The 25,359-nt window shown below is 48.3% G+C and overlaps 1 protein-coding gene across 10 annotated transcripts in view; it reads left to right on the top strand.

The window, feature by feature from the left end:
* Positions 1 to 12,635: 12,635 nt before the first annotated feature.
* SCN3A (sodium voltage-gated channel alpha subunit 3) overlaps positions 12,636 to 25,359 on the top strand; it is a 113,879-nt gene continuing 101,155 nt past the window's right edge. For all 10 annotated transcript variants that reach the window (XM_029071783.2, XM_029071780.2, XM_029071778.2 and 7 more), the window contains exon 1: positions 12,636 to 12,888. The gene's annotated coding sequence lies outside the window, so the exon portion shown is untranslated. The remainder of the gene's footprint in view (positions 12,889 to 25,359) is intronic.

The raw sequence follows: 25,359 nt of genomic DNA, 5'->3' as shown, positions 1-25,359 counted from the left end.
AGAGATTCCCATTAATCAGTGGTATTGCTTTAAATGTTTATTCTGTGCCTTCGAGGAACGTACAGTCTAAGGGTTCCCCAAGTTTAGTTTTAAAAGCAAATGAAAGAAGAACAGTTTGAAAAGCACTTTTTTAACACTGGTCGGGAATCATCAAGTCTCATTACTTTAGACACGGAAGCAAGGTTTAGAATGTAAGGGAGCCCGGTGAGACGAATGTAATGGAAATACTGAGCACATCAATACTGTTTAAGAAAAGCCAAGGCATATTATGGGAAGGAAATACCTTGGGATCCAGGAGCCAGATGGCTTTTGTTTCCAAAGGATTGAATGTGTTTAGCCTGAGAAGGTCTGTGTCATGGCTCGACTGGAAAGGGACAACAAAGACAAAAAGAGCTAAATTAAAGAAAAGATGTAACAGCGAGCGGAAAAGACTCTGAGCGTCTGGTCCATTTACCAGAGGGAATAAAACGTGCCCAAAATACACCGGGCTTTTAAATAGGAGGACATATCTAACACCTCCAGAAGACACCGTTTCCAACGCGTCTTCCAATTCTGATGTCCAAACGCTTGGTACGGAGCATGGTCTGGGGCATACAGCCCGGGCCTGGGAGACAGAAGGACCTGGGTTCTAATGCAGACTCAACCACTTGTCTTCTGTGTGACCTCGGGCAAGTTACTTGACTTCTCCGTGCCTCAGTTACCTCATCTGCAAAATGGGGATTAAGACCGTGAGTCCCATGTGGGACACTGACTGTATCCAACCTGTTTAGCTTGTACCTATGCCAGTGCTTAGCACGGTGCCTGGCATATACGCTGAAAAAATCATTGATTGACAAGATGCTGGCACCTGAAACGTTATACATTGAGCTCCACATCTTAGGAGGGCTGAATAAAGGGTAGAAGTGGGCAACCATTATAATCAGGGGGTTAAGAGTCGCTGCAGGAAGCCAGATGGCAAGTCTACCAAGAGGAAGCCTGGGTGGCCCCTAATTGTTCACCGTTTATCAGTGGGGAAACTCTCAGGGTACCGAGAAGAGAGCATTCGATTGCTAACGCTGGAGACGGAATCCTGGGATGTGCGGTCCAGTGATCAGGCCCAATAATGCCATTGCTTATAGCGGTGTGGAAAACAGTGTGGCCTAATGGAAAGAACACACCGTCCAGGGTCAGAGGACCTAGGCTCTAATCCGGCTCCGCCACTTGCCTGCTCTGGGACCCCGGGCAAGACACTTAATATCTGTTCTCCCTCCCATTTAGACTGCAAGGAACAATGACTGTGTCTGACTTCGTAATGCTCTAGTTACCCCAGTGCTTAGTATAAAAGAAACAGCGAGAAGCAGCATAGCTCAGTGGAAAGAGCGCGGGCTTGGGAGTCAGAGGTCATGGGTTCGAATCCCGGGCTCTGCCACTTGTCAGATGTGTGACTGTGGGCAAGTCACTTCACTTCTCTGTGCCTCAATTACCTCATCTGTAAATTGGGGATTAAGACTGGGAACCTCCCGTGGAACAACCTGATGACCCTGTATCTACCCCACCGCTTAGAACAGTGCTCTGCACCTAGTAAGCGCTTAACAAATACCAACATTATTATTATTATAATGTTTGACACACATTAAGGACTTAAATCCCACAGTTATCCATCAATCGATGGTATTTATTGAGCGCTTACTGTGTGCAGATCACTGTCCTAAGCGCTTAGGAGAGTACGATACCACAGAGTTGGTAAACAGGTTCCCTGCCTACAATGAATTATCGTCATTGTACTCTAAGTTCTTTGCTGTCCATCCGGCAACTGTGGAGAGAATAAAGTCCTGGGATTGCTTTGCTCACCCTGGTAAGTGAGCTCAGGTAAAGCCCTGGACCTAGAGGCGACTCACGAGGTTCTCCTACTTGGGTTATTTTCTCTCCTTTTGCGCTAACGGTTCCGCCTTCCCTAACTCGGTCTCAGGGAAAGCTTGGAGCCGATTGCACATCAGGTGGAGGCCCAGCTGGATTGAAATTGAGAATGTGGGTTCGGTACAAAGCGTTATTAGCACTGTGGGCAGAGTGAGGGATCAGAGCAAAGCTTTCTTCCCAAGAATAGCTTCCACAGCTCTCCTCCAGCTCTTTTGCATTTCGGGGGGTGCTAGTCATGTGAACTCAGGCAGATTGTGGAAAAAAAAATGAACACAGTGAGTGTACACCAGCCTGTCTGCTGACCTTCTTTTAAGAGGACAGAAAGGTCCCGTTGGGTGGCGATGGATGGACGGCCGTGTTCATCGCTTAGGCTAAGTGAGCTTAATACACCCCAGTAATTCTTTCACGCTCTCCACTTAGCGTTTCTTCCGGTGTCTGTTAAGTGCTCACTACGTGCCAGGCACTGTACCAAGTACTGGGACAGATACGAGCTAATCAGGTCGGATAGAGTCCGTATCCCACATGGGACTCACGGTATTAATCCTCATTTTTCAGATGGGTTAAGTGACTTGCCCAAGGTCACAGCAGATAAGTGGCAGAGCTGGAATTGGAACCCAGGTCCTTCGGGCTCCCAGCCCCCGGCTCTCTCCACTTGAAATTGACCAAGGATTTCATTTGGTTCACCAATCAGTGGTATTTATTGAGCAACTTAATGTGTACAGAGAATTCTACTGAGGACTTTGGAGATACAATACACTAGGGAAGGTGGACACGATCCATCTCACAAAGAGCCTATAGACTAGAAGGTGGGACAACCACATAGGAACAGAAATACAGTCCCTTTTCTCTCCCTCCTACTTAGACTGCGAACCCCAAGTGGGACAGGGACTGTGTCCAACCTGATTAACCTGTAACTACCCCAGCTTTAGAACAGTGCTTGAGAAATAGTGAGCACTTAAATACTATTATTATTAGTAGTAGTATCAACTTCTGGCTGTAAGAATATAGCATCTTATGTTACTGACCTTAGGTTTTACTGTTCCTGTTTGTGAAAGGTCCTGGAGTGCATGCCTATGGGCATAATCGGTGGTCACTTTCACGGATTTTAAACTCAGAAATAGCTATTCTAGTACTTCAGGACTACGGTTGACATCTCCTGCTGGCCATATATTGGCTTTGTTATAATCATCACCAAAGAGAGAAGGAAAATGGAAGCAGTACTTGAAGAAGAGAGCAGCGAAGCACAGAGGAAATGAGAGGCAGCAGTCCTAACCGGTCTCGCAGAGCACACAGTTAATTCACAACACCTAAAGCAAATAGGGCTCGTTTATGTTTTAATTAATCAGATTAATGTAAGCCCTAGTTGGATGGAAAACTGTTTATCTTTGCCATCCTTGAATTGTTATTTGCTTAATGGTAAAGTGTCTTCATTTAGAATAGCTAGAGGAATAGCGCTGCTCATTCAAGTATGCTGGGAGAGCTGGTTTCTAATAGAAATATCTCATGGCATCGCTGACATCTGCATAGGAAATGAGTTGAAATTGGGCAAAACTATTTACCCTAGAGAAAAGGAACAAAAGGTCATATCCAGCTCTAGAGTTTAGAAGTCATCCAGTTTAAGGGATTCAACCGACTGCTCGAGCTAACAGGGTTTTGCAAGTTTTATGCTTCCGTTTCCCTGGCTCTTTGAGGAATTTTATCATGTGAGGACACTCCGCATCATTTTGAGCTTCCAATTTGCTGTCTCAAGCAAACTGGGCATTTGCTTGCTCCAGGACTGCTGTCTTCCTGTCAGTGCTCCATGCCTATCTCATGACCTAACACACGCGACTCAACAATGCCCCGTCACTACTTCTCCAGGGTGCACTCTGTCCAGAGTGGTGAACAGATCATATCTATTGAGCTCTTACTATATGCAGACTTCATAGTGTACTGTACACTACAACAGAATTAGCAGATACGTTCCCTGCCCATAACGAGCTCACTTCTCATTTTCAGGCAAAACAATCCCAATGTCTCTAACTTTCTAAGACCTAATATCCCATTCTGCTATGTTATAGTATACAGAAAAATACTATCCATACAAAGCAGCCCGTTAAGTTTTCTAAAAAGGAACAATCCTTCCCATGGCCACTTAAAGCTTCGGCTTCGAGATTGAGTTAGGAGTAAATCGGAAACTGAGGTTGTCTTAACGAACGCTGTCTCCTAAGTGGTAATTACTATCATAATTGTTATGAACCTGATCGATTAAGCCACAGTATTCAATGTGATAAATGTAATAGTACCAAAGAACGGGCCCTATTTATAAGCACCCAGGAAAAACACCTTCCGATTCTGCTCTATTGTACTCTCCCAAGCACTTAGGTGCTCAATAAATAGGATTCATTGATCAGATACATCTGTTTCTCAGGAAGCTTAATTGCACTTTGATGGTCAAATTTTATGTCAGTCATATTTATTGAGTACAAACTGTGCTAAGTGCTTGGGAGAGTACAGTATAACAGACACATTCCCTGCCCACAGTGAGCTTACATTATACGGCGAGATGTCAACCTTGTGATGTAATGGCAGATTACAAGGCTGCTTCTCGCTCTCGATAACGTTCTAAGTTTTCAACAGATTTAAGCACTTATTACAGTGGGAAGGTATTTGGGATCTGTTTAGATTTGAATACTCACAGAGCGAAACCAGCAGCTTGACTGTGGCTGACATCTGATTGCCAAGCCCGGTAGTTCCTGAGTCCAAAAGGGGAAGTGGACCCAGATGGTGACCTTGTTTTTCCATAGCCAGAATTCACCTGTTTCCAGCTCCTTAGTGGCTGCCAACATAGAGCGTTCTTCTTGCTCCGCCAGCTTGCAGACGTACTGTGGGATAGAACTGCACATCACTTGGTCATGATGGACCTCTGTTAATTAGCTAGCCCAGTGTCCTCAGCCCGCAGTGCCCAGTGAATACATAAGCAGTCCCGACAACAGTTTAGAGACTGCTCTTTCAAAATCAGAGGATCTCCCATTCTCAGCACTCCCAGGGGTCTGAGCGTGTGGGAAGTGGGGAGAAGAAAAACGCTAAAAAGGAGATAGAGGTGAAGAGTCAAAAGGAAGGAAAGTAGGAGAGCCATAGGGAAATTGCAGAGACAGAGAGCCTCCCCTCTCAACCTTTCCAGCTGGTTTCTTTCTCCCTCCCTCTCCCACTTAAATCCACCCTCTCTAGGGTTAGTCTCCTTGTCTCTTCTTCCGTTTGCATCCTACATAGCTCTCTACTTTTTCCTAACCGTTATGTCACCTAGCCTATCGTAAGAGTCCTAGCCAGGAGTGCTAACCTGAGGTCAGCCATTGTAATACATCATTTTAATCCCCGGTTATGCTGTGTTAAATCATAGATCCCATTCCTCTTTATCCATTACCCCCACGTCTCTGTCTCCCTGGTTCCTCATTCCAGTGCTTCTTTGCACCCCCCTTTTAACCCAGCATTCAAGACTCTACCATGCCTCCAAGACCACTAATTCTCTATTGACATCATTCTTGCCTTCACCCCTCAACTTCGCTGGTGACTACACAGCCGCTTCAAGCCACTCTGCCTCAGTTCACCTCCCCCTTCATGTCCAGACAGAAGGATCCCTCACTTTCTCTGTATCCTGCATTCTTCACCCTTCTAATCACGAAGCTCTTCTTTGCACAGCTAAGTCCACAGCTTCTTTTCCGTATATTAAAAAAAGTAAAACTGCCCCATGCTTGGTATTGTTCACTCATATTAGGCACTTACTGTGTGCAGAGCACTGTACTAAGCGCTTGGGAAGTATAATACAACAATAAAGAGTGACAATCCCTAACCATAATGAGTTCACAGTCTTGGGGTGGGGGGGGAGGTGGCGAAAGACATCAAGACAAATAAAAGTACAGATGTACGCAAGTGCCGTGGGGCTGGTAGAGGGGGAAAGAGCAAAGGGAGTAAATCAGGGTGACACAGAAGGGAGTGAGAGATGAGGAAAAGAAGGGCTTAGTCTAAGACCTTTTAAAGGAGATTATGTCTCCAGAAACTTCTTAACCAACCTTACTCCATTTTTTCTTCAGTCTCCAATTTGCATTAAATTACCTTCTTTACCTAAATCATGCTTCAGCCCCACCCTTCCCCGTCATCATTTTCAGCCATACCTTTCCCTGCAGCCAATTTCAGCCAAAGCCTGTAGCCAGTTAACAAAAGGGGAGCAACATTTGATTGGATTCTGTTGTTGGTGTGAAGGAACCTTATGCACTATAACTAGTTCCCTCTCCCAACTTTGGGTGATGAGGTTGAGCCCGTTTCTTAGGGGCAACAGGCTTTGTCTGTCCTCACCCATGTGGATCTCTATTACATATTGTAATTTAAAAAAACCCTTGGCTGTGCTGCTGTGACTTCATTTTTTTGTTGGACTCAACGGTATCCACATCATAACAAGTACTTAAAATGGAATGGTTGAGTCTACATTATAATTAATAAAATAATTAAGAACTTACTGAGCCCAAAGTGCTGAGGAAGAGTCGAATTAATCCCATTGAATGTGGTTTCTCTCCTCCATGAGGCTCACAATCTAAGCAAGAGGGGGAATAGGTATTTAACCTCCCTTTTACTGATGAGAAAATTTAGCTCCAGATAAGTGACTTGCCCAAGGTCACGTAATAGGCAAGTGGCAGAACTGGGATTAGGACCCAGGTCTACCGACTCCTAAAATGCCAAGTGTTCAGGTAAATAACCTCATCAACTGAAATCCTCAAACCAAAGTAACTTCAGTAAAGATAAGAAATGCACCGGTAGTCAAGTGTACAAATTACACTGAATAATATCAACTGTCTTTGGGAGGTGCACAAGGTCTTTGACTCACCTGGGTAATTGAAAGCCCATTTCTGGCCTCACTGGAGATTGACAACAGCTGGTTAAACATCCCCTCACAACCAACCTATTATAAATGTTAAGTAGGCCCTTACTTTCTTTATGCAGGTGTGAGTACAATTCCTTTAACCTTAATTGATTGTTTTTGCTTTTTTATCACCGTTCAAATATTTCCAAGTGTTGTGTCGCTTTTAAAATGTGGCACAGAACAGAAGGAGTTCTCTAGAAAGAGTCCGAGCAGCGCTGAATAAGATGAGAAGTGCCTCACCTTCTATGTGGGATTTACAATCCCTTTATACCAGTGCCTTGCCACACTGCTGATTTGGCCCATTTTGCTGATTTCCCCAATATAACTTATATGATCTGCATAGTGATTCTTTATTCCTTCTCCCCCCAACTTTGTAATCATGACGATCTAGTGGTCCCTGCTTTTGAATTCAACCATTTTCCCCGTTGCTTAGCATTTTTTTTAAGGTGGCAGGGTCGATTTATAGCTTTGCCAAACACCTGACTGAATATTTGCCTTTGAGGAAATAATCATTCCCAGTGTTACTCTCGCAACCGATTTAATGGTAACCAAGCCAATGGTAGATCGGTCTCTTAAAGAACCAGCATCAGACCTTCAAATTATTTATACTGATGGAATTCCACCAGTTTTAACATCGTTTAAATATTATTTCCAGGTATTTTCCATTTGACAGTGAACCGCGTGCTGGGCCGTCACCTGGAGGAATTGCCTCCGTAAAGGACAGATGAATCGTCTGCACACTAGGTTCGTCCGTTTCATCCGGTGTCAAGGTAACATTCCTCATTTTCACGATGACTAGAGCTCCTCCACTTTAGAAGGAGAGTTTCCTATGACCTTTTTGGATCTGGAAGGTGTAGAGGAATACTGTTTCAAACAATGGTAACAAATAATATTACGATTCTCACATAATTATGTCCATAGAAAAAGACTGTATTTATTTATTTTATGCACCCTAAACTTCAAAAGACCAGTTTCCGTAGTTTAAAGTTCTTTATTAATAGCGATAGAAGCCGTAGGTTCTGGGGTGGGGTTGTACCCGTTCACGTAAACAACCTGTTTTCCTTGATCTGAGGGTCCGACCTTGCTATTCTAACAAAGTTTGCATAGTAAAAATTTCTGTTGCTTAGCCACAAAGCCCTAGAAAATCCATATGCAAACAGGTCATCTCTCTTTTGGGAGAGGATCTGAGAGGCGAATGCGGCCATGGTTGCTCTTATCTGCTTGGCCACCTGTCAGCGAAAGCCCAGAGTAAATAACCAATATTAGAAAGCATCTAAGAATGTGTGATCAATTGGATTAGACCCTTTCTCAGAGACCGCTATCTGCTTAGGGAAACCGGCATCTTGTCGCTGCTGCCGATGGAGAGAGATTCCGTAACCGACCCCGTGCCCAGTCTGATTATCCTGGATCTGTCTCAGTGTTTACTACAGTGCTTGGCACAAAGGACAAGCTTAACAAATGCCCTGTTATAATACTAATCCTAATAGTGCTATTACTACTAATTCTTTTAAGGATGTTAAGGGCAAGCCAGGCGATAGCCATATTAATGCTGTGAACTCTCTGGAAGAAAAATTCCCGGTTCCTGGTCTTAAGTCTGGAAAGGCGTTTGCTTATTTAAGCTTAAAAATACACTTCAACAGCTATTTTAACATGTCCCGCGATGGGTTGACTTTTATACCTCACCCTTGCACTTTCCTTCCAAAAGATACTAGAGTTTCTCACTTTCCTGCCAGAAGACGCCAGGGTTTCTCAAATGTATTTCCAGTTCTTTGCTCTTTCTCCATCTTCCCCGTTTATAGCCGGTCTCCGACTTCAGACAATCTCTTTTAATGCTAACTCCTACCGTCTTTCCTCTGGGAACTTGTGGCAGTGCTATCTTCTGGGGCTGGACCACCTCCAGGAGGCTCTAAATAATAATAATGTTGGTATTTAAGCACTTACTATGTGCAGAGCACCGTTCTGGTGGAGATACAGGGTCATCGGGTCGTCCCCCGTGAGGCTCAGAGTCTTCATCCCCATTTTACAGATGAGGTACCTGAGGCACAGAGATGTTAAATGACTTGCCCACAGTCACACAGCTGCCACAAGAGCCACGCTGCTTCTCTATACTGCTTAGGACATGATGGAGTGTGACCACGAGTGTGGATATTGTGTGTGTGTGTCTCCACGAGGGCAGCCGGAGCGTGTGTGTGTGTTTGTGTCCACGAAGGCAGTCGGTGTGTGTGCTAGGGAGAAAGGGGAGAGGAGAGGAAGGGAGGGAAAGAGAGAGAAAGAGTGTTCAGGAGGGCCCGCGGGGGTGGTGTGTGTGTGTCTGTCCACGACGGGGGTTTGTCTGGGTGTGTATGTGTGTGTCCATTAAGGCAGCGTGGCTCAGTGGAAAGAATCCGGGCTTGGGAGTCGGAGGTCATGAGTTTGAATCCCGGCTCTGCCACTTGTCAGCTGTGTGACTGTGGGCGAGTCACTTCACTTCTCTGTGCCTCAGTGACCTCCTCTGTCAAATGGGGATTAACTGTGAGCCTCACGTGGGACAACCTGATGACCCTGTATCTCCCCCAGCGCTTAGAACAGCGCTCGGCCCATAGTGAGCACTTAACAAATACCAACATCACTATTATTATTAAGGCGCTCTCTGTGAGTATGGGTGTGTGAGGTTGAGTCAGTCCAGGAGGGCAGGCAGGATGTTTGTGGGTGTGTGTCCATGAGATGGGGTCTATCTGGGTGGGTATGTATCTATGAAGGTGGAGAGTGTGTGTGTGTGTGTGTGTGAGAGAGAGAGAGTCAGTCCATGAAGGCAGGCAGGGCGTTTGTATGAGTGTGTGTCCAAGAGAGAGTCTGTTTGGGTGTGTATGTGTGTGTGTGTGTGTGTGTCCATGAAGGCCGTGAATGTGTGTGTGAGTGACAGAGACGGTCCACGAGGGCAGGCAGGATGTTTGTGTGTGTGTGTGTGTGTGTCCATGGGGGGAGTATCTATCTGGGTGTGTACGTGTATGTATCCATGAAGGTGGAGAGAGTGTGTGTGTGTAGGTGTGTGTGTGTGTGAGAGAGAGAGAGAGAGAGAGCGAGAGAGTCAGTTCATGAGGGCAGGCAGGGTGTGTGTGTGTGTACATCCAAGAGAGGGTCTGTTTGGGGGTGGGGGGGTGGGGTGGGGTGTGTGTGTGTGTGTGTGTGTGTAACAGACAGTCCACGAGGGCAGGGTGTGTGTGTGTGGGAGAATGAGTAAGTCCACGAGGCCAGAGCAGGGTGTGTGCGTGTGTAATGATGATGGTGATGATGATGATAAGCAGCGTGGCTCAGTGGAAAGAGCACGGGCTTTGGAGTCAGAGGTCATGGGTTCGAATCCCGGCTCTGCCACTTGTCGGCTGTGTGACCGTGGGCAAGTCACTTCACTTCTCTGTGCCTCAGTTCCCTCATCTGTAAAATGGGGATTAAGACTGTGAGCCCCACGTGGGACAACCTGATCCCCCTGTGTCTGCCCCAGCGCTTAGAACAGTGCTCTGCACATAGTAAGCGCTTAACAAATACCAACATGATTATTATTACGGTGGCATCTGTGTAGTGCTTACTCTGTGCAAAGCACCGTGGTGAGCGCTGGGGAGGATACAGGGTGATCAGGTTGTCCCACGTGGGGCTGCCAGTCTTCGTCCCCATTTTACAGTTGAGGGAACCGAGGCAGAGAGAAGTGAAGTGACTTTCCCAACGTCACCCAGCTGACAAGTGGTGTGGGCTGTGGGTGTGAGTTGTCGTCCACGAGGACTGTGAGGGAGAGTGTGTGTCTCCCCGAGAAGGAAGGGAGAGGCCACCTCAGCAGCCCCAAAGGCTCGTGCGGCCTCCCCTTCGGCTCCACCTGCTCTGTTTCCCCTCCGTCCTTCGTATTGGGGGGAAGTAATAATGTTGATTTTTGTTAAGCGCTTACTATGTGCAGAGCACTGTTCTAAGCGCTGAGGTAGATACAGGGTCATCAGGTTGTCCCACGGGAGGCTCCCAGTCTTCATCCCCCTTTTCCAGAGGAGGGAACTGAGGCCCGGAGAAGTGACTGGCCCCCAGTCACCCAGCTGCCAAGGGGCGGAGGGGGATTCGAACCCATGCCCTGTGCCTCCCCAGGCAGGCTCTTTCAATAGTATTTATTGAGCGCTTACTCTGTGCAGAGCACTGTACTAAGCGCTTGGAATGGACAAATCGGTAACAGAGACAGTCCCTGCCCTCTGGCGGCCTTACAGTCTAATCGGGATCTTGCTAGTGAGCCCCGCTGCTTCTCCAACTGGAGGAAAATAATAATGTTGGTATTTGTTAAGCGCCTACTATGCGCAGAGCACTGGGCTAAGCGCTGGTGGGGGAGATAGAGGGTGATCTGGTTATCCCACGGGTGACTCCCCGTCTCCATCCCCCTTTTCCAGAGGAGGGAACTGAGGCCCAGGGAAGTGACTGGCCCCCAGTCACCCAGCTGCCAAGGGGCGGAGGGGGATTCGAACCCATGCCCTGTGCCTCCCCAGGCCGGGCTCTTGCCACTGAGCCCCTATGCTTCTCGAACCGGAGGAAAATAATAATGTTGGTATTTGGTAAGCGCCTACTATGTGCAGAGCACTGTGCTAAGCGCAGGGGTACATACAGGGTCATCAGGTTGTACCACGTGAGGCTCACAGTTAATCCCCATTTTACAGATGAGGGCACTGAGGCCCAGGGAAGTGACTGGCCCCCAATCACCCAGCTGCCAGGGGGCGGAGTCTGGAATTCGAACTCATGTCCTGTGCCTCCCCAGCCCGGGCTCTTTCCATTGAGCCATGCAGGCCTCCCTCCCCGTCTGCCCCCCGGCCTTGTCCCCCCGAATTGACTTAAAATAAAAAAAAAAATGTTGGTATTTGTGAAGCGTTTACTATGTGCAGAGCACTGTGCTAAGCGCTGGAGGAGACACGGTCATCAGGTTGTCCCACGTGAGGCTCACAGTTGATCCCCATTTGACAGATGAGGGCACTGAGGCCCAGGGAAGGGACTGGCCCCCAGTCACCCAGCTGCCAGGGGGCAGAGGTGGCATTCGAACTCATGCCCTGTGCCTCCCGAGCCCAGGCTCTTAATAATGTTGGTATTTGTTAAGCGCTTACTATGTGCAGAGCACTGTTCTAAGCGCTGGGGTAGAGATAGGGGAATCAGATTGTCCCACCTGGGGCTCACAGTCTTCATCCCCATTTTCCAGATGAGGTAACTGAGGCCCAGAGAAGTGAAGTGACTTGCCCACAGTCACCCAGCTGACAAGTGGCATTGCTGGGGTTCGAGCCCATGACCTCTGACTCCAAAGCCCGGGCTCTTTCCACTGAGCCACGCTGCTTCTCTACCCGTTGAGCCATGGGGGTCTCCCTCCCCGTCTGCCCCCCCCGGGGCTTCGTCCCCCCCAATTGACTTAAAATAAAAAAAAAACAAACAAATGTTGGTGTTTGTGAAGCGTTTACTATGTGCAGAGCACTGTGCTAAGCGCTGGGGGAGATAGAGGGGGATCGGCTTGGGGTGGGAGGCCTTAGAAAGGCTTCAAAATGGGGCCTTGGCCATTTTGCCTCGGGTGGGGAGGGGGGGAAGGGACGGACCCGGAGAGCTGTCAATCTTCCCCCCCACGCGCGCGCGCCCCCTCCCGCGCGCGCGCGCACGCGCTCCCACTTCCGCCCCCTCCTCTTGGCGGGCGCGTGACTCCCCATAGGCTCCCCCCTGCCGGTGACGTCACCCCAGGACCGGCCGGAGAGCGTGCGCCCCGGCACTGCCCCCGTCGGCCAGTAGATGGCGCTCCCTCGTTGGGCGCACGTTGCCTCTTTGCTCCCTCCTCCCCCACCCCCCCCCACCCCTTTTTCCTCTCTCCTTTTTTTTAAAGCTCTTTTCTGATATACGTTGGGCCCCACCGAGGGACTCTCGGAAGAGGCAGCGGAGAGGATTCTGGAAAGGTCTCTCTGTTGTCTTTGCCGAAGCAGAAACTCGAATGGATCCTCCCCTCCACTGGAGCCAGGAAACCTGAACCATCATAGAGGAAGGCATCCCAGATTGATCACTGGGGATGGGGATGGGGGAGCTTGGCTTGGCTGTGATTTTCCTTTCTTTCCTTCCAGTTGTCTTGGCATCAGGTAAGCTGGCGACGAGAGGTGACGGGAGGTCATCCCAGAACCTAGCCCTTTTCCATCTCTACGATCGCGTCGAGGCCGCCGCTTCGGGGACGTGTCGATCGAGATGGAAAAATGAGATGCCGAACCTGGGAATGACATGAAAATTGCTATTGTTTCTCTCTCCCTGTCAACCGGAGACGTTGCGGCGTGTGTTTTTAGAAGCGATGTTGTTTTTGAAACAGGGGAAGGGGATGTTGCGCTTCTAATCTTCGAGGGATATAGTTGCTCGCCGACTAGGAATGACCCGATGGGTCGTGTTTGTTGGAGACACATCCTAATGCCCGGTTGGGTTTGTTCTTTCCTTTCTCTTTTTTAATGTCTAATGAAACCGAGGTGGTGTTTTCTCCAGTGGGTTTGGTTTTTCCTTTCTCTTTTTTAATGTCTAATGAAACCTAGGTGGTGTTCTTCAGCTTTTCTCCCCCGGCATCCGGTAGACCGTACTTACGGAGACCAACTGAGATGAAAGGCCTTTGCCGTTTCGAAACATTCTGTTCTCTCCTCCTGAAACTCAGGTTTGCGTCGAGAGGGATCGCACCTCCTGCCGATGCTTAAATCGAGCCCTTTACCGTTTCCGAGGAGAATTGGACGGTATCCTCCCTTGGGCCGCCCGGAAGGGACTGCTAAAGCCTTCGAAGTGTTTCGCGAGTTCTTTAGAGTTGCCCTTTTTCGGTTTAAGCCTTAGAGATTCGGATCATTTTTCGTGACGGTCGACTTTGCCAAAACTCACTTCACTAACGAAATGATCTGTACTTAGAGGTGGACTTCTGTTATCTTTATACAGCATAAGAAAAGGGGAGTAAACTATTCATATGTTGATAGTAACTTCTCTTAAATTTGATTTTTAGAGAGGGGTGGGAAACAGGAGTTTTTAGGAATTGTGAAAATATCCACTGCTTATACAACAGGTGGTGTGATGTAATTTGTGATGGAAAAGATAGAGGGGAGAGCCTGAAATGATTTGCATGGGACAGTTAAAAAAAAAAAAAGGAACATTGCTATAGTTTTAAAGGCTTGGGTTTTTGTGCAGGATTTTAGTCGGTTTCGACTGAAAGGACTCCTGGAATTATATAGCAATTTTTTGGGAGCGGGGCAAGAAAGGGACCGGTCTTATTTGTCAGTGGTATCGGGCTGATATGGAAGGAATAAATGTGCAATTCAATATTTTCCCCTCGAAGATCAAGGAGTGGGTTTTCTTTTTCTCTTCAGTTAAGTCAGACCGAAATTAGGTTTTTAAAAAGTGAACATCCCAGACAAAAGCTGTGTGTGTTTGGATGGTTATGAAAATCAGTGGCTTGTGTGTAAGATATTGAGTATTATTTCTAGATCCAGGAAGCGAAATGGACTGGTCCATACGGATGGTGTTTGTCGTGACTCTTAGCAGGGAGCCCGTTCCAAATCTTACCTAAGTTGCTTGTGTTTTGGTATTGAATTTAAGTGAGTTCTGGCCCTACTTTTGAGAGTTCACTGTTAAGTTGTGAGCGGTTGTAACTGTTGTTAATAATTGTGTAGCTCTTGTGTAGTTGTTAGTGTGAGAAGCAGTGTGGCCTAGTGGAAAGAGAATGGACCTGGGAATCAGAGGAGCTGGGTTTTAATCCCGGCTCTGCCGCTTGACTGCTGTGCGATCTTGGACAGATCACTTAACTTCTCTGTGCCTCAGTTACCTCATCTGTAAAATGGGCATTAAGACTGGTTGAAATGTGTCCAACCTTTTTATCTCGTGTCTACCCTAGTGCTTAGGACAGTTTCTGGCTTTAATAGGAGGCACTTAACAAATACCATTTAAGAAAAAAAACAAGGTGCTCAGCACTGTTCAAGGCTATCAAGTCTAGCACGGTGCCTGCCCCACATGGGACTCACATTTAAAGATGGCGGGAGGAAAGGTATCGAATCCCCATTTTCCAGATGAAGAAACGAGGCACAGAGAAGTTAAGTGACTTGCTCCAGATCACACAGCAGGCAAGTGGCAGAGCTGGGATTAGAACCCAGGTCCCGTGGGTCGATATGCCTCTGGGGCTTTTTCAGCAGATATCCTTCCGGAAATAATTTGTCTGGCACAACAATGATTTTTTTTTTAAAAATTCAAATGTTGCCACAAGAAGGGCAAGTTCTAAGCCTGCCTAGGTGATGGTCCACTCAGTGGATGAGGAGAGTAACGGATGCCCTCCCAAGATTTCCAGGAACGGTCCCGCGAAGGCAGAAATCTTCACTGGCTAGAGAACCGCTACGCTCTAGAGTGGAGGTTCCCATGAATCAAATGGAAATTTCCATTCCGCTCACCTCAACACATCTCTTGGATGTGTTAGGGATTCCCCAGACTATAAATGAAAAAGCTTGCTCATTGGCTGAGTGTTACCCAGACCCCTTTCCTGCTTGTATTCTAAAAACGACGCCAGGAGCTGGAAGGCCGCCTCGGCATCGCTGAACGTCTTCCTTCCTAGAAAGACCTCATCTGCTTCAGAAATGGGGTTTTGGCACCTGATCGTCCATTCTGGGCCTGTTGGAATAGACTCCAAACTATTTGCTTCAAGTCTCATTTTCCTAGATATGGGGCCGGCCCACCGGGCTCCCGGCCACGGAGGACTAGGAGCCTGGCTATTAGAAATTCAAGGGGAAACTCCATTATCCTGGAGCTTTTCCCAGGAGGCTTAAAACGAACCCTGTCCTGAGGCGGGGAGTCATCTGGGGCCAGATGACCTCTTAAGCGTTCTTCTGGCTGATTATCATTTCATAATGACATGGGACCGCACACATTTACATAAAAAGGCAAATGCTAGATCAGGAAGAAAACCAATAATCTATTTAAAACTCCGAGAGGGTTGGATCTGCGATTTAGTGAGACACGGCATAATTTAAGCCTATGGAGTTGAAATGTAAACGAGCAAAGTCCTCAGAGTTGATATCGTTATCCACAAATCCCCCCGTCTGACAAGTCTTTCTTATCGATCAGTGGGAGAAATGCAATATGATTATTTTTAAAGCCACATTTTTAATTTAAAAGGGACTCTTACTGTAGAAAAAAAGATTCTCAATCTCAGCGAGTTGGTAATTTTTAGTTAGGAGGGGAGGCTGTGACTGCGACCGTGATCTCAATCAATCGATGGGATATATTGAGTGCTTTCTGTGTTTTGTCTGTACTAAGCACCGGAGAAGTATGATGCAGTAGGATCGGTAGACGTGATTCCCGCCTCAAGGATATTACATTCTAATCTCACTTTTCTCAGATTGCCGTTGGCTTCAGAAGAAGCTCTAGTAGGGTTCCTTACCGGAGAAGGAAAAAAGCGGATGCTAGCCCCCAGATTATTATGAATAATCGTATTTTTTGTAAGGTGCCTATTAGGTGCCGAGCACCGTACTAAGTGTTGGGATAGATGCAAGGTAATGGGGTCAGACGTGGTGAAGGATTACAGTGAAGGGCCAAAATCGTAGGTTATTTTTAGTCTTCTGGTCTTTGGGAGGGCAGGATAGTATTCAAAATGAGAAAGTAATTGCTTAATCAGATTAGTTCAGGATGCAGCTGTGTACTGATAGCAACTAATCTCCTGATTCGTGTGCTAACCCAGTCGTCATTTTGCTCTGATTTTTTACCCACTCGTCGCGACGGTTGGAAACCGTAACCATTTCTCTTAGCGTTACCGCCCGTTGTCCGTCCAGTTTGTGAGCCGGTAGATGTGCCTTTTGGGAGAGAGACCGTCAGGCGAGTAGGAGAGGAGGACTGCTTCTCTAGGGTAGACTCGGAGCCTGGCTCTTCTTCTGCCCCCTCCTTCACCGTTCCCCCGGCGGAAGGTCTGGGGACGGTGGCTGAAGTCAGTTCATTCATTCAGTCGTATTTATTGAGCGCTTACTGGGTGCAGAGCTCTGTACTAAGCGCTTGGAATGTACAATTCGGCAACGGACAGAGACAATCCCGGCCCAACGACGGGCTCCCGGCGCGCCCGCCGCTGTCACTAATGGCCTCGTGGTGAAGTCTCTGACTGAAGTCAGAGAATGAAAATTCGTTCATACAGCTACATGTGGCATTTAATTGTGGTATCTGTTAAGCGCTTACTCTCTGTCAAGCACTGTACTAAGGGTTGGGTTAAATTCCAGGTAATCAGATCCCGCATGGGGCTCGCAATTTAAGTGGGAGGTATCGAACACCCGACAGACATTGAAGCCCCATTTTGCAGATGAGGCAACTGAGGCACAGAGAAGTTAAGTGACTTGCCACGGACAAGCGTCGGAGCCGGGATTAGAACCCGGGTCCTCCGACTCCCAGGCCCAAGCTCTTTCCACTAGGTCGTGCTGCTTCTCATGCCGTACCTTAGGCTTACTCTGAGCAGAGGCGACGTCCTTCAGATCTTCGTCACCGCCTACGGGCCCCTTTTAGCCGGAGTACCCCGATATTTCTGAAGTGGTACGGTTTCCCGGCAGCTCCGCTCCAACGCAGTTCTCTTCTCAAATTCCGGTAGCCAACCCTGCTTTTTGCACAAGCTTGAGTCAGGTGCTAGCCAAAGAGCACTGCTATAGCAACTGAGTTATTAAAGATTTTTTCCATATTTAGTCTGAACATTGGCTTTACTGAGTAATTTGTAAGGCCCATCAGAGGTTCACGCTCCTGTTCCTTCATTTCTCTACCTCATAAATTGCTCTCCGGGGAGTCGGAACGGGGAAGATTTCGAATTGGAGAGCGTAGCAAGCCGCACTGTCCAAAGTGGCGAGGCTCGCCAATGTATGCTTAATAATTAGTATATACATCATTTTTAGAAAACTGAATTTGCAACAGAGCTGGGGAAAAACCGATTTTGATACAGTTTTGGAGACTTCGAAACTTATTCGGGAAAGCCAAAATCGATTTTAAATGTGACCCTGATAAGGGTATCACAGGGAAACCAATTGGTTGAACACAATAGCTGGGGGGTGGGGGCTGAGGGGAGGATTAACCGTTTCTTAAAAAGCCCTTTCGCTGCGGCGGCGAATTGCAGCTTTTCTCCCCTGCAAGGGAGCAAAATCATCAGGTCCACATCTGTGCTCGGGATTTCTCACCGAGCTCCCCACAGCCTAGAGAGGAACAGGCCAGGCTTCCTGATCCCTGGAATGCTGGAAAGGTTGTGCCGGTTTAGAGCGTGGATGGTCCTGACTGGGAACTGTGAATGACCCGCGGGCTGTGGCCTCCGGCACTATTCTTCGACTCCTTTTCTCGTTGTCCTTCCTATTGTGTCGGTCCTTGTTTTTTACTCTGTGCTGTGCTTAGATTTCCCATGATACGTGTTTCGCCCCCGCACTGTGCAGATAGGAAACGAATGAACGTTTTACCTACAACATCTGTCTGGATAGAGTGTGATCGCGGGGTCAGAAAAATTAGTTCCGTACCGACGTGCGTCACTGGTCAGGGAGTGTCTACCGTAGCCTGACTTTTCCTTGACGGGAGGTACGTGAAGAGACTGTAACCCACATATTATGGGAGAACTGAGTGTAGTTTCTTATCGCGGTAGGCTTTTACTGCATAATAATAATTCATTCATTCATTCATTCATTCAATAGTATTTATTGAGCGCTTACTATGTGCAGAGCACTGTACTAAGCGCTTGGAATGAACAAGTCGGCAACAGATAGAGACGGTCCCTGCCGTTTGACGGGCTTACGGTCTGATCGGGGGAGACGGACAGAGAAGAACAATGGCGATAAATAGAGTCGAGGGGAAGAACATCTCGTAAAAACAATGGCAACTAAATAGAATCGAGGCGATGTACAATTCATTAACAAAATAAATAGGGTAACGGAAATATGTACAGTTGAGCGGACGAGTACGGTGCTGAGGGGATGGGAAGGGAGAGGGGGAGGAGCAGAGAGAAAGGGGGAAAAGAGGGTTTAGCTGCAGAGAGGTGAAGGGGGGGTGGTAGAGGGAGTATAGGGAGAAGAGGAGCTCAGTCTGGGCAGGCCTCTTGGAGGAGGTGAGTTTTAAGTAGGGTTTTGAAGAGGGGAAGAGAATCGGTTTGGCGGAGGTGAGGAGGGAGGGCGTTCCGGGACCGCGGGAGGACGTGGCCCGGGGGTCGACGGCGGGTCGGGCGAGACCGAGGGACGGCGAGGAGGCGGGCGGCGGAGGAGCGGAGCGTGCGGGGTGGGCGGTAGAAAGAGAGAAGGGAGGAGAGGTAGGGAGGGGCAAGGTGACGGAGAGCCTCGAAGCCTAGAGTGAGGAGTTTTTGTTTGGAGCGGAGGTCGATAGGCAACCACTGGAGTTGTTTAAGAAGGGGAGTGACAGGCCCAGATCGTTTCTGCGGGAAGATGAGCCGGGCAGCGGAGTGAAGAATAGACCGGAGCGGGGCGAGAGAGGAGGAAGGGAGGTCAGAGAGAAGGCTGACACAGTAGTCTAGCCGGGATATAACGAGAGCCCGTAGCAGTAAGGTAGCCGTTTGGGTGGAGAGGAAAGGGCGGATCTTGGCGATATTGTAAAGATAATTATTGGGAATCAATCAGGCAGTCGTATTTACTGAATGTTGGACTAAGTGCTTGGGAGAGTATATTTGTTTAGTGCTAATTCTGTGACAAGCTCTGTACTAAGCACCGGGTAGATAAAAGAACATCAGGTCGGGCACAGTTCTGGTCCCTCATGTGGTTCGTGGTCTAGGAAGGTGGAAAAACAGGTCTTTAGTCCCCCATTTTACAGATGGAAAAAATGAAGCTCAGAGACGTTAAATGACTTGTCCAAAGTCACACAGCAGGTAAGATTAAAAGCCAGGTCCTTTGATTCTCAGGCCTGTGAAGAGGGACTGTATCTGGGCAGTCGTATAGAGGGCAGCAAGTTCAAAATGGTTGTAGTTAAAATAATAGAGGATAAGGCTAGTAGAGTGGAATCAGAACTAGAGAGGGAAAAGCGAGAGGGATATCGTACGGTACATCCACACGATCATAAAGGTAACCGTTGCTTTTATCGTTTTTCCGTGCATCTTGTTGCCACTGAGGGAGACTGGATTCTAGCCTGGCTGGGCCCCTGGCCCGATTGTAATGGCATCGTTTATGCTTTTACGATGGTCCACGGATCTGGGCTGGCTAGCTGAGAACAGTCCATGGACTGACCGACCCCTCCGTTAGGAAAGGAAGGCAGACTGCCGGACTCTTTCTCCGTCGCCGTTTCCCCACCACGTCAATCCTACCCAAGTAGGGTCTGTCTCTCTCTAGCTAAGACAGAGAACCCCCTCCTGCCGGTGGATGACAAACACCCCAGTGCTCAGTCCCGAAAAGAGTGCTCCCCGAGCGCGGCAGGCTGTGGCCAGGAACCCCAAGTGAGTTGAGAGAATAGAGAGAAGCCAGGAGACAAGCCAGCAGTTAATTATGATGATCTGTTTGAGCACGGGACCGGGGTGAGGGTCACTTTCGGCTCCGCCGGAATTCCGGGCGAGGGGGAGAGTTGAGAATCTATGAGCCGAGAGAGCCGCTCAGGCTTCCGGGGGCTGTGGAGTATTCATTGAGTCGTATTCATTGAGCGCTTACTGCGTGCAGAGCGCTGTACTGAGCACTTGGATTACACTCCACCCACAGCTCCGTCAACACTCCGGTGCCCGGCCTTGACCTCCTCCTGGAAGGTGGTCGGACCCTTTGCTGCTGCTGGGGAGGGGAGGGAGTGCAGAACCCCAATACGTTCCGGTCACAGTCTCACACGTGAGAAACAGCGTGGCCTAGTGAAAGAGCGTGTACCTGGGTCCTCGTCCTAGCTCTGCCATTCATCTGCTGTGTGACCCCAGTCAAGTCACTCAATTTCGCTGTGCCTCAGTTTCCTCAACTGTAAAATGAGGATTCAGTATCCGTTCACCCTCTTAGACTGTGAGGCCCATGTGGGACGGGAACCGTGTCCAACCTGAATAACTTGTACCTACTCCGACGCTTAGACTGTGCTTGACACGTAGTATGTGTTTAACAGATACCATAATAATAGTCATCTGTTTGATATTTTTCATTTGTTACCTAATTCCACAACTGGTTAGGAACTCAAGGAATTAGTGCAGCCTCCTGTAGGTCTGCACTGAAGCCATCCAAGACGGTCAGTTTTGTCTCCTGGTCTAGGTGAGGATATTCTACAATATTTTTGAGAATCTAATCTTTTGCAGTCAGAAGACTCTTCTTTATCCCTAGGGAAATGTGCCCAGTTTAACTCCGCTGGACTTTAGTCACACCACTTCCTCCAGTAGCCCTTTTCCGACATTCGTGTTGTGACGTGTGTGTCCTTTAGATTGTAAGCATCTTGTGTACAGGCATTGTGGCTGTCCACTCTGTTGTCCACTCTGTTGTACTGAACTTTCCCAAGGACTCAGTACCGTGTTCTCACACAGTAAGTGCCCAGTAAATACCAATGATTATTTCTCTTTTCTGAAGCTCAACGTACATCTTTATGTCCCTTGAAGGCATAAATATACTTACTTTTATGTCTGTTAGATTGTGAATTCTCTAAGGGCCGAAATGGTGCCCCATGCTAACTGTACGCAGAGCACTGTGCTGAGCACTTTGGAGTGTACAGTGCGGTAGAGTTGATAGACGAGATCCCCGCCCACGAGGACTTTACTGTCTAGGTGGGAGGCGACTGCCTTCTTGTAATCCAGCACCCTGCTGTTCACATTGGATGCTCAAGAAAAGCTAACTCCAGTTTAAGTATTTCCTTTCCCCTGTTCTCTGTGAGGGCAGAGAACAATTAATAGGCAACCACCTTTTAATAATAATTCTTATGACTGGAGGAAAGCCACATTTTGGCTTCTTTCCACACTAAATTAATTAGCCTGAAATTTTTGAAGAATTCCTATTTTCCTTTCGGTCATGTTGGTTTCTCTTTTCCGACCCTTTTCAAGTTCTCCACATCCTCTTTTAGTTCACTCCTTTACAAAGGTGTGATCCTAAAAAACTTTGAGGACAGTCACACGGACAGCAACGGGAGTACTTGCTCACATTCACAGATTCACACGTACATGCGTATAATGACCGACACTCATATTTATAATAATAATCTGTTCCTCTCCTCCTCTAAAGCGGATTTACACTCTGTACCAGGATCTCGTCTGTCCTGCCACTGACCCCTTGCCCTCTGTCCGTAATTTATTTTAATGTCTGTCTCCCCTGGTAATCTGTGGGCATCTCTACAGTGTTCTCTGTGTAGTAAGCGCCCAATACGTACAACTGACTGATTGGGAGCTTTAGCAGTAGTAGTGTTTATTAAGCCATTACTGCGTGCGGAACATTGTGTCAAGCGCTGGAGAAAAAATACACTGGTGAGAGTTGGACATGATCCCTGGAGCTCCAGAGGCTCCCAATAACAAAAGGCAGTGTGTAAGTACAGCGTCCAACAAGTCTGATGGTAAAAGGGCCTTGGGGTGCCGTCCCTCAGGTCGTCGCTTAAGGGGGAGCCTGACTTGAAGCGTCCGCCTAAAAAATCCCAAAGGTGTCGGAAGCAGCAGCAAAGGCATTTTTAGGGAGTAGGGGAAAGACGGGTGATTCCAGAAGAAGGCCGAGGCGAGGGTTGAACGGTCCTGCGGGGGTTGAAGCTGAGAACCAGGGACGAGGTGAAGGGGGAAAGGAGAGAGTTGGGGAGGGGAAGGGTGCTTTCACGGGGGCTTCGGTTGGATGAAGGGGGTGGGGGAGGGCTATTTCCCCCATCAGGGCTTTTCCGTTCGTGGTGACGGGAGGGTTGGAGGCCGTGGGAAGAGATTTCTTAATAATATTGGTATTTGTTAAGCGCTGACTATGTGCAGAGCACTGTTCTAAGCGCTGGGGTAGACACAAGGGAATCAGGTTGTCCCACGTGGGGCTCACAGTCTTAATCCCCATTTTACAGATGAGGTAACTGAGGCCCAGAGAAGTGAAGTGACTTGCCCACGGTCACACAGCTGACAAGTGGCGGAGCCGGGATTCGAACCCATGATCTCTGACTCCAAAGCCCGGCCTCTTTCCACTGAGCCACGCCGCTTCTCTTCTTTCTTCTTATAGAGTGGTGGATGAGGAGACGGTAGGGATGGTGACCTACTGTGGGAGCTTTGCCTAGAAGTGGGGGACGGATTGTGGAGGTGGGGGTCCCGGGGCGGACAGCAGACCTTCAGAGCCCCCTTCCCCACCCTTCCAGCCGGCGATCCGATGCGGGGAGGCAATTGGGACGATATATGGTGACCCTGACCGTCATCCTTTCTTCTTCTCTTTTTTGAGTCTAGTTAGGAGGAGAGACATAAAGAATGCTTCCCAAACCTTTTGGACCGAAGGGACCTCAAGTCCATTTTTCACATTTTTCTTAGCCTGTGTCTGTCAGAATCTGTGGGTATGTCTCTACTCCGTCTGGAGCTCAGTGTATGTGTCTCAGCAGTAGCACTCCTCACTTGATCTTGATGATATTCATTTCCTGTTCCCATGCCAACCGGACAGATACACAAACCCAACCAGTCTCTGGGAAGTCATTCGTCGACGCGTATGTGACATCGCTCGTCGCCCGTTGTCGTGGCAACCAGAGCGGCGTACATTGCCCTCCACCCCTCCCGGAGATTACACGAATAGAGGCGGTCGCGGACCTACAGAGGGGCAGGGGATTGAACCGGACGGACTCTTCCAATCCGACTGTACGCTCAGTGTATCGTTTGGTACTTTATTGGCCGTCCGAGGGCTACGGATGACACGTCTCTACGAAGCGGTGCGGCGTAGTGGAGAGAGCGCCGGCCTGAGAGTCAGAAGACCTGGGTTCTAATTCTGGCTTAGCCACTTGTCTGCTGGGTGACCGCGGGCAGGGCATTTTACTTTTCTGTGTCGCAGTTATCTCACCTTAAATCCTCCTCCCTTCTACCTAGGCTGTGAGTCCCCGTGTGGTACAGGGACTGTCTCTAACCTGATTATCTTGTAACTTCCGCACTGATTAGTACTGGTGTCTGGCACACAGTAGCCACTCAACGCGTACCCTCTCAAAAGCAAACAAAAAAATGTCGGTAGATTTGCGGCCGTGTAAACCGCACGATGCCGTTCCAGAGACGCAGTGGCTTCCCTCCGGGACCGCCCTTGAGGCCGGGGGAGGGGTCCCGATGTACACAGCTTCACGGGTATCCTTTTTCATACCGGCCTTCCGCCTAGGGCTAGATCACTGAATGTCATTTAAGCATTTAACGTAATGATTTCATTCGCATTTAAAGGTCGTGAAATAATTCCCCGACATGGTCCATACGGAGCGGCCCTCCAATCCTTCTCTGGCCGAAAAAAATTGCATATGGCAGCTATTGCCACACCCCAAATACCAGAATCGATTGGAAGGGGCTGCCGTCTCCTCCCTCACACCCCCATACCAGCTAGCGATTCACTGTCGGCAACGTTAAATATGGTGGACAGAACCGTCCGTGTCTCCCATTCCAGGTCATGCTTCCTGTCATCCCCATAAAGAACTGGGAAGTCGTTGTTCTTTTAATGCCTCAAATTTGTGGTGGTGGTTTTTTTTCCAAAACACTTTCCCGGCAGTTATCCTTGAATCAACCCTGGGAGGAAGGGAGAGGCAGGCATTCGTTTCCAATTTGCCAGTGGATTAATGGAGATGTTGATGGATTCTCTGGTGGGAGACAGTGGGCGGGCTTAGGTCCTGTCACTTATGGGGTGTTTCGGAGGTGCCCAGGGAGGCCAGGGCAGGAGGCCTGCGGCTTGTTGTGGATGGCGCGGACAGGGATCAGCTTTAGCTGTTGGAGGTTCGGGGTTGTTAATAATAATAATAATGATAATAATAATATTGGTATTTGTTAAGCGCTTACTATGTGCAGAGCACGGTTCTAAGCGCTGGGGTAGATGCAGGGTGATCAGGTTGTCCCACGTGGGGCTCACAGTTTTAATCCCCATTTTACAAATGCGGTAACTGAGGCACAGAGAAGTTAAGTGGCTTGCCTGAGGTCGAACGGCAGGCCAGCCGCTGGCCTACGACCTAAGTCTTTTAACTCCCCACTCCATCTCTCTTTCCACTAGGGGATTCCGCTTCTGGTCTACTCGATGTCGGTCACGCAGGATGGATGGTTAAACCCACTTTTTTCTTTACATTCTCCAAGATTCTGCAGCTTTCCAGTATTGGATTACCTTTCCTGCCAGGCAGTTCTTGTATCCATCTAACCAAGCTCTGTCTTGCTGCAGTTAAAATCCTTTTCGTTACCTTAGTTTCTCTGAGATCGTAGAGATGAACTGTTCTGTGGCTTCTTTGTAATAACTCTCCATATATGTGAAGACAGTCATTCCTTTCTGTATTGTGATTACCAAGGCGTATTGAGCACTCCCATGTAGAAATCACCGTAGTAGGCTGTGGACATGAAAAAGGCATGATCCCTGCCCTTGAGCTTAGTTAGCATGACAGGGTGTGACATGAATTGAAGCATGAATAATGATGAATATACAAGAATAGGGATGAGAAAAGTGGACATATAAATCAACAACAAAATGATAATGTTGGTATTTGTTAAGCGCTTACTATGT

Source organism: Ornithorhynchus anatinus, chromosome 9 (assembly GCF_004115215.2).
Source record: "Ornithorhynchus anatinus isolate Pmale09 chromosome 9, mOrnAna1.pri.v4, whole genome shotgun sequence".
Classification (NCBI taxonomy): domain Eukaryota; kingdom Metazoa; phylum Chordata; class Mammalia; order Monotremata; family Ornithorhynchidae; genus Ornithorhynchus; species Ornithorhynchus anatinus.
This window is presented reverse-complemented; position numbering and strand designations above follow the sequence as displayed.